This window comes from Spermophilus citellus (assembly GCF_964194105.1).
Source record: "Spermophilus citellus genome assembly, contig: SCAFFOLD_53, whole genome shotgun sequence".
NCBI lineage: Eukaryota > Metazoa > Chordata > Mammalia > Rodentia > Sciuridae > Spermophilus > Spermophilus citellus.
The window spans coordinates 2897167-2907358 of record NW_027672727.1 but is presented as its reverse complement, the minus strand read 5'-3'; positions in this window follow the sequence as shown (position 1 = coordinate 2907358).

The window sequence follows — 10192 nt, the reverse complement described above, 5'->3', positions numbered from 1 at the left end:
TGTAATTTTTTATTTTTTTATTTTATTATTATTATTTTTTTTTTTTACCGGGGATTGAGCCCAGGGGCGTTCAACCACCAAGCCCCATCCCCAGCCCCGTTATTTTCTATTTAGAGACAGGGTCTCACTGAGTTGCTCAGGCCTCACTAAATTGCTGAGACTGGCCTCCACCTTGCGATCCTCCTGCCTCAGCCTCTCATGTCAGTGGGATTACAGTCATGTCCCTCTGTGCCTGGCCAGGGCATAGTTTCTAAGTACTGTAATAGAGAGCCACTAATTTACCTTTTTTTGTTGTTGTTGTTCAGTTTCCTCATCTGTGAAAAATGATTGTAGGGTTGGGTGCCGTGGCACATGCCTCTCAAATTCAAGGCCAGCCTCAGCAAAAGCAAGGCGCTAAGCTACTCAGGGAGACCCTGTTTCTAAATAAAGAATATGGCTGAGGACGGGGCTCAGGGGTAGAGGGCCCCTAGTTCAATCCCTGGTACCAAAAACAAGGCCCAGTGTACACCTTCACAGGGTGTGTACCCATCAACCTGTGTTTGGCCTTAGGCCATAGAAGGCCACCCCTCTTCCAGGAGGTGGGTGCTTAACCCCTGAGCCCCATCCCCAGCCCTTCATATATTTTATTTAGAGACAGAGTCTCGCTGAGTTGCTTAGGACCTCTTAAATTGCTAAGCATGGGAGCTCCACTGGACTGGGATTTTTTTTTTTTATGGGGCTTAGGCAGGAAGGGAAGGGCTTAGGACAGGAAAAGGTGTTGTTAGAGTCCCTTGTCCCATTAGAGTTGGTCAGGGGAGTTAGCTGAGGCTGGCCTCCAACTTGTGATCCTCCTGCCTCAGCCTCCCAAGATGCTGGGATTAGAGATGTATGCCACCACGTCCTGCGGCCCTGTTTGATTTGGAGCCTGTGGGGAGCTCATGGTGGAGCAAGGTGCTCACTTTATGGCAGCCAGAAAACAGAGAGGAAGAGGCCAGGGCTCAGTATCCCCCTCAAGGGCACACCCACAGTGACCCAAAAGCTCCCCACCGGTTCCTACTTCCTTAAGATTCTGTAGCCTCCCAATAGTGCTATAGACTAGTGATCAAGTTTTTTTTTTGCATATGGACCATGGTGGACATTTTGATACAGAACATAATACTCCTAATACTTTCAGATTGGCAACACCTGAATTTGAAGGAGGATACCTTCAGAAACAGAGTTGTCAGGCGCGGTGGCCCACGCCTGTCATCCCAGAGGCTCGGAAGGCTGAGGCAGGAGGATCGCAAGTTGGAGGCCAGCCTCAGCAAAACTGAGGCCCTAAGCAACTCAGCGAGACCCTGTCTCTAAATAAAATACCAACAGGGCTGGGGCGGGGGCTCAGTGGTTAAGCGTCCTTAGGTTCAATCCCTGTTACCAAAAATTTTTAAAAATCCCCAAAAAGACAATCATAATTCTGCTTTATTCTCTAGTGGATCATAGCCATCCGGGGACAGTGGGACTCCAAACTTTTCTCTAAGTTATGGATCAGCTGGTTACTGTGGGTTCATGACTTCTAAAGTGGAAGTTCCAGGGTTTAATTTGTGATTGAAACGCAAAATTGGGAGCAGGTTGGAGATTCCTCAGAAGACTTAGAATGGAGCCACCATGGGACACCGCTGTCCCACTCCTTGGTTTATACCCAAAGGACTTAAAATCTGCCCACGACAGGGACGCAGCCACATCTATGTTTATGGCAGCTCAACTCACGATAGCCAAGCTAGGGAACCAAACTAGGAGCCCTTCAACAGGTGGATGGATAAAGAAAATGTGGTCCTTATACACAGTGGAATATTATGCAGCCTTAAAGAATGAAATTATGGCATTTGCTGGTAAATGGATGGAGCTGGAGACGATCATGCTGAGTGAAATAAGCCAGTCCCTCAAAACCAAAGGCAGAATGTTCTCTATGATATGGGGACGTTGACCCACAATGGGGAGGAGGGGGCACAGCAGTTCCTTCGATGAGACCCAGGGGAATGAAGGGAAGGGAGGGGAGGGGACTGGGAGAGACAGGGGAATGAATGGGACGTCACTTTCCCATATTCACATAGGAACCCACGACCAGGGACACCCCACAGCAGGTCCAGCCACAGGAATGGGAAGTCACACCCCATGTAGGTGTGATATGGCAGAATGTACTCTGTCATCATGGAGAGCTAAAAAGAACCAATTTTTTTTTAAAAAAGTGAATTTAAAAAGAAAGAAAATGAAGCCAAGCGCAGTGGCCCACGCCTGTCATCCCAGCTGCTCAGGAGGCTGAGGCAGGAGGACAGCAAGGTGGAGGCCAGCCTCAGCAACTTCCTGAGGCCCTAAGCAACTCAGGGAGACCCTGTCTCTAAATAAAATACAAAATAGGGCTGGGGAGGCACTTCTTCTGTCAAGGAGACCCTAGAAAGTGATCACCAGGCCATCGGCAGCAGGAGGTCATGCCAAAGGGTCTGGCATGGGGCTGCTCAGCCCTCTGTCCCCTCAGCCACACACAGAAGAGTCCTCTTGGCTGGTGGGGGACCCTGGTAAAGTCCCTCCTGCCTCCCCGCACCCCCAGTGTGACATCACCACGTGCTGCTCCAACCAAAGTGTGACTCTGCGGTGACCCAGGAACAGAAGGGAGCACGGACCCACTTGGGAGCATCCATTTATAAGAGATTTGGGAAACAGAAATGGGTGAGGGACCCTGCAGCGTGGGGGCAGAGCAGGGCGGGGACAGGGGACCCAGGGGAAGGTCCCTGGTGTCTCCTCCAGGTGGGGGCAGGAGGCTGCTGCGCCTCCCTCCAGGCCCGTGAGATCCTGTGTCACCTGAGGAGACAGGAATGACAATGAGCAGCATAGTTCATCAAACCCACTGTCCCTAGACCTCCCAGGCCCTCCGTGTCCCCAGGAGTGACCAGCCATGGGAAAGCGACATCCAGGACGGAGTCTGGGAGATGAGAGGTCCACTGCGCCACACCTACCTGGCCTCTCGGGGTCTCGGCTGTCAGAGTCCATCAGAGCCACTTTGTTCTGGAACCTTCTACCAGCCTGGTCTCTGTGCATTGGCCCCACTTGGTTTTGGAGCCTGTGGCCCGCCTTGGGGACCGCCTCTCAGCAGCACACGCGGGCCATGCAGGCAGCAGCGATCCTCCTGGACAGTCCCCCATAGCCCTTGCTGCTGTGGTGGGCAGGGCCCAGCGTGTAACCCCAGGGTGGCTGGACCGAGAGCAAGCTCTCTTCTGGGGACCCCTGGGAGGGCTTCCTGCTGGTCACCTCCCAACATGTCGCTGCTCGATCAGGAGCCGGGGAGCTGGGCAGCCAGGCTGGCCATGGGGGTGCCCGACTGCAGGCTAGACTCGGGAAGGACCGGCTCGCTGGCTCTGTGGCCCTTCTTTCTGAGTGGCTTGTCCCCCATGAGCAGGGGCTGCCCATCGGGCAGGATGATGATGGAGCCAAGGGCTGGCACACTGACAGACCTCTTGGGGTGCATGGGGACATTGGAAGGGACCGAGGGGCAGGGTGGAGGCCCAACCTCCGTCCTCACCGGCTTTTGTGGGACCAAGCAGCTGGCCCCCGAGTTTTCTGGTACTGAAGCATGAGGTACATGGCCATCGCTGCGTCGAACATTGTGGCTTTCAGGGACATCCAGGTGTCACTCAGGTCCGCATGACCTTCATGATCGAGGGGTCCAGGGGAGGTTCTGTGCATGGACATGGTGGCTCCTGGTCCTCCCCCGGGCTCAGCCATGGTGCCCCATGACCCCTCTGCGTGGGGTCCATGGTCAGCATCTGCAGGATGAGGCTCCTGCACCTCTGGGGACCGGTGGGAGGGGACGTCGTACCTTGCATGCAGGACCTGCTTTCTCAGCTGCCCAGGGACCCCCATAGGACGGGGTGCCCCAAATCCTGTGGAACTTCTGTCCAGCCTTGAACCTGTGGCCTCAGGTTCAAGTCACAGAGCTTGACAGTGTCCCCCGGCGTCGAGGACGACATTCCCCAACTTCAGGTCTCTGTGCCCGATGCCCTTCGGGTGGCCCACGGCACTCACCATCTGCCTGAACACTCTCTGGGCCTCTGCGTCCTTCATTGCCCACAGCCTCGGGGACGTGGTGGCTCAGCGGTCCCCCCACCTGCGTCCTCCATCACAATGTGGACAGCCCCCAAGGTCTCAATAACCTCACACATCTGGACCACGTTGGGGTGCTCGAGGGCCTTCCTGATGTCCACTTGTGAGAAAATGAAGGGTCAGTCCTGCTCTATCTTGGGCAGAACTTTCACGGCCACCTGTGTCCCTGTGAGGATATTGTTGGGCCAGTTTCACGGTTGGCAAAGGTGCCCTGGCCAATGTCCCTCAGAACCTCATAGTGACTGGTGAGGGCATCCTCCAAGGAGGAGGTGGCCGAGAGACCCTGTCCCTTGGTCATGACTATATACTACTCCGACTACACATCCTGAGCAGGGACATTGACCCGCGGGGACAGCTCAGGACACCAGAACCCCAAATTCAACCTCCCAAAACCTCAACAAAACAACCCCAAATCAAAGAACCAAGCCAGACCACAACCACCCAGCCACCAAACGAGCTAACTCTCCATGAGTCTCCAGGGTCATCAACCAGGAGCTCCCTGGACCTTGGGGACACAAAAACCCAGCTGTGACCACTGCTTTATTGATATACCTGCTGTTTGAAATTCCCTCACAGTGGCTCTGGGTGACATTAAGGCAAGAAGCGGCCTTGTCACAGGTCGGCAGAAACCACCGGGTGGTCTCACTCATTGGTCTCTAGGACCTTGGCCACTGGAGTAGTGAAAGGATTCTGGAAGCTTCCATGGGTCGTGGAGACTGGCTCAGGCACAAAAACCTGTAGGGTGCCCACCACAGCCAGTCCACAGATCTGTGACTGTGTCTGGCCTTGTCCATACGTCGTCGGGGGGAGGGGGGGGAGCACTCATTCTCTTGTCTCTTTCCGCTTGGAACGACTGGTGTCCAAAGGTTGGTAGCACTTCACTCACATTGTGACACTGAAACAAGAATGCTCGGTTTTCCCAGCCACCGGCACCCCAGGAGGAGTGCTTCACGCCTGAGCCCCATCCCCAGCCCTTTTTATATTTTATTTGGAGACAGGGTCTTGCTGAGTTGCTCAAGGCTTTGCTGTTGTTGAGGCCGGCCTCCACCTTGCCATCCTCCTGCCTCAGCCTCCTGAGCTGCTTGGGATCACAGGCGTGTGCCGTCGCGCCCGGCTTGAAATGGGTTGAGGTGCTCAGGGCCTTGCTAAGGGGCTGAGCTAGCCAGCCCTGGAATTCAAGGGGATCCCCTCTTTCCTGCTGGGTCCTCCAGGAAGATCCCCTGCTCCTGAGAACAAAGCTCAGAGCCCTTCCTGGGCCATTGAACTTGGGCTGGAGAGAGGCAGGGGGACACAGATGGTGGCCCAGCCAGCCAGTGTGCTATCCCTGGTTCCCTTCCTTAGGACCCAGGAGGAAGCTCCCGAGCGGGGTTTTCACACCATCCAACACCTCAGATGGGACCTGGGAATCTGGAACTTTTCATACTTTAATATTTTATAGCTCTCAAGTGTTGCACAAATTAATACTCATCATTGTGAGGAATTTTAATTGGCAGATCAGGAGTATTTGGCAAAGTTTACTCAATTTCCATTTGAAACAACAGTCCAGAAAAGAGGGAAAAAGAATTAGTGTCTCTTTATCAAGGTGTTATCTTAAGGTGTTACTTACCCTGGAGTAAGTCATTTCCTCTTCAAACAAAGTTTTTAAAAATATTATTGAGTTGTTGATGGATCTTTTTCTTAAAATATATTTATTCTTAAATTTTTAAGTGGACACAATATCTTTATTTTACATTTATGTGGTGCTGAGGATTGAATTCAGTGCTTCACGCATGCTAGGCAAGCGCTCTACCACTGAGCCACAACCCCAGCCCCCAGGTCAAGAACTCACAGGCCCAGGAGGCTGAGGAGGCTGAGGCAAGAGGATCACAAGTTGGAGGCCAGCCTCAGCCATTTAGCAAGGCCCTGAGCAACTTAGCGAGACCCTGTCTGTAAATTTAAAAAATTTTAAAAAGGCTGGGGATGGGGCTCATCGGTTGAAGGCCCCTGAGTTCAATCCCCAGCACCCCCCAAAATATCAAATAATATTAAAAATATTAAAATAATATTTAAAAAGCATATTATTAAATTTTAAAAATATTAAAAATAATATTATAAAGCAAGTGACGATGGATTGATTGCATGCAGCATGACAAGAGGCTGAGCTAAAACAGGTGCATCGGTAAGAACCCCTTGTAAGCTTATTCGTAGATAAAACTCACCTGTTTCCAAGGATGTCCCCAGCTTAGTTGAGGACCTTGAGTCTATTTTTTTTTGTACTAGTGATTGAACCCAGGGGTGCTTAACCACTGAGCCCCATCCCAGCCCTTATTATTTTTTATTTTGAGACAGGGCCTCACTGAGTTGCTGAGGGCATTGCTAAAATGTGGAGGCTGGCCTTGACTTTGTGATCCTCCTGTCTCAGCCTCCCAAGCCACTGGTATCATGGCAGGCACCACCACATACAGTGAGTTGCTGGACTGTGGTGTGGGATCTGGAGTACACTGAGTTGACTCCTACTGCATACACAGATGTGACTTCCTTGGGGCCAGGGTGTCTTCTCTCAGGTCCACTCCAACAGGAAGTTGCTCCAATGTATTTTCCTTGTTCTCAGGGAGCTGGTGAGAGCTGGGTTGTGGGTCTGGAGCCTTGGGGCAGAGCCCTAAGAAGACCCTGGGGTGAGGAGTAACAAACCCAGTCCTGCCACAGCACGGGGTGACTCAGGTGTTCCTGGGAGACTGAACCCTTGAGTGTCCACAGGAAGTGGGTGCTGACCGTCCCTGGTGGTTGGCACATAGACTGAGCCTCAGAATGTGTGCAAGATCCTCATCTACTGACCCCCTAGCACCTGATCCCTTGCGACCCCTTTCTCATTTATAAAATTAAATAAGATTGTGTAGGACCTATGTGCAGAATTCTAGAACAGTTCAACACACAAAAATAAGTTAAGAGGGGCCAGGGCTGGGGCTCAGGGGTAGAGTGCTTGCCCAGCATGTGTGAGGCCCTGGGTTTGATCGTCAGTACCACATAAAAGTAAGTAAATAAACTAAAGGTATTGTGCTCATCTGCAACTAAAAACAAAAAATACCTTATTATCAAACACCATCATCTTACTCCATCCTAAACCTGAATCCATTTTTCTAACCCATACACACGGCACCACACCTAATCTTAGAAGCTAAGACTAACCATGACATGATCCCATATACAATGGACAATAACCATTCACACATTGTCTCGTATCCAACCCGAACCTGACCCACCCCACAAATGAACACTCACCATCACACTAACCCCCACTTTGGTAGCCCCTAAATTCTTACCACTCACTCCTCCCCACCCAACCCATAAGGCAAAAAAATCTTAAGAGGAAGAATTCTTATACTACATTCTATAGACGAACCCTTCACACAAAGTACCAAGTCTAAAACCGAAAGCTACACCAACCAAAAACCAAACCAAACCAAACCAAACCAAACAAACCAAACCAAACAAACCAAAAAACAAAACAAAACAAAAAGATAACTACAGACACTCACCATCTCATTCATCCCAACTGAAAGACAAACATTTTTATTCCTAAAAACAACACCAACCGGAATCCCGGAAACCCAATAGAAAAACCTAACCCTACACCATATAACAGAATCCCTAGATATGATCCCAATGACGGCAAACTGCATTATCACCTAATCCTACCCTAACATGATCATTCACCCAAGCCCAACTCTCTAACCAAACCCAAAATACTCTCTAAGGGAAATTGCTCAAGCTGACTTCTGTCTCCAAAGGCAGCATCCGACCCTAACTCCAACCCACTACCCAGGCCAATCTGCTTTTAAGAAGACAACCTGGGGCAATCTCCATGAAATCCATTTAGGATCGAGGCTGCAAAGCATTTCCCTTGACCCCCAGCCCATCAGACACAGATGGCTGGTGGCCTTCTGTGTCCTCCCAAATTGCTTCAGATTTCCAAAGCCTGTGGCTGAGTGGACATTTGCTCAGCCACCTGGGAGTGGCAGACTAACGATTCAGGAACGTGTCCCAAAGCTTAGCTGTGTGGACATGTCAGACGGGGACTGCCCCTGCTCACACAGTGGAAGGAGGTCATTCTACTTAAAATTCTCTGCTCATAGCCAACCAGAAGCCTGAGTTACAAGGGGCACTAGTCATGTCCTGGTGTCCTCAGGCCATCTCAAGAAATCACCCACCATATGGAGTTGGAACACGAGTGATTAGGGACAGAGAAGGTGCCTGCCCCTGGGCTGGGGAGCTAGGTGGAGGCTGCACTTCCTAAGTTGGGGAGCTGTCAACTGAGTCCCCTCCCCAGCCTTCCTCCCTAATTCCTAGTCACTTACCTCTAAGCACAACTCCAGCCCAAATTATTCAAAGTTAATAGGATTTTATGACCTAACGTCAATGTCCTAAAATGTTCTAATCCCAACTCAACCAGGAACCTACCTGAACCTCAAGTTCATTACCACCCTAAGCATCACAAACACTCTCTTTCACCCTAATTCCCTGCAAGAATAGTCTGATCAGGGACCTGGTGGCAGGGCCAGCAGCCAGTGGAGCCTGGAGGTTCCTAGTGGCCCAGGCTTCCTGCACCCTGATGGTGGGTGACTGCACCCAACAGCCCCACAGAGCCCAGAGGACCCTGCCCAGGGCCTCCCAGCCTGAGCCAGGGCAGACGGGATGAGTCCTGCCTGCCCTGGTCTTGCTGGGCCTCATGCACTAGCCATTGTCACCGCTCTGTGACCTCCCTAGGGACACGTCACTGAGCTCTCAGTCACGGACTCCTGCAGGGGTCTAGGGTTGCTGGACTTTCTCCTTTTAAACCCTGATCCAGGGCGTACTCCCAAGCCACGCCCAACTAAGACCACGCCCAACCAGAGCCACGCCCCAACCAAGCCCCGCCTCAACAAAGCAACGACCCAACAAAGCCCCACAGCATGGCCCCACCCCTGACGCACAGCCGCATGCACATGCGCAGGATGTCCTCGCTCTTGCTGAGCTGCGTGATTTCCCCCAGCAAGGAAGTCGCTGCTGGGGTAGTGTTCGCTGCTATCTTTGCCACCTTCCCGGAAGGCCTAGCCGCCGTCCTCGCCACCTCCCTGGGGTGCTCAGGGTTAGTCTTGGCCCTGCCATCCTGGCCACCTGGGCCTCCACAGCGCCCCTAGTGGCCGTCATGGACTGCTTCCCCTGTAGCAGCGAGGAGAGCCGCAGGTAGGGAAGCCCAGGGTGCAGGGTGGGACCTGGCTGGAGAGGATTCGGGGACCAGGACTGAGTGGGGTAGAGGGGGGAGGTATGGGGAGAGGTTGGGGGGATGGGTGGGGAGTCTGGTGGGGGAGGGGTGTGTTGAGCGGAGCACAGCACCGGGGTTATAGAGGCGCCTACTTGCATTATTAAATGTGTGGCTATATTGTATTTTAAGGTGATGATCCGACCCTTATCTGCAAGGGGTTTTGTCCCAAAGGAGTAACTTGCAAGTTATTTTTTCTCTTTATCAATTAGATGAAAATTTATTGAACTCACTAAGCAAAAGACTCATTGTCTAGGGACCCAACGCTGATCCCCTGGGTCATGCCCCCTGGGTGGGGCTTCCCTGCACTTTTTCCCCCTGCCAGATTCCTGAAGGCTATGCCCCATGGCATAGCCCCGCCCCACGTACAGAGGCACGCACTTGCTGAAGACCTCTGGCTCCCCAGTGCCACGTGATTCCTGTAGCCCACTGGGTGGGGCTTCCCTGCATTTTTCCCCTGGGAGATTCCTGAAGGCCACGCCCCATGGCATAGCCCCGCCCCATGTCATAGCCCCGCCCCATGTACAGACGCTTGCACGTGCCGAGGACTTCCGGCTCCCCCAGTGCCACGTGATTCCGTGGGCATAGAGGAACCCGCTTCTTGGCTCCCTGGTGGCCTCCTTTGTGTTCCCTAAGGTCCCTCCTTCTGTCCACCTCCTGGGCTGTTTTCATACCATCTTTGCTGACCTCCAGGGAGGCTGAACTGCCATCCTCTCTATGGTGCCCAGGGAGGACAAAAGGCCCGCCCACCGTGGCCCTATGACCTGCACCACAGCGCCCCTGGTGGCCATTCTGGAGTGT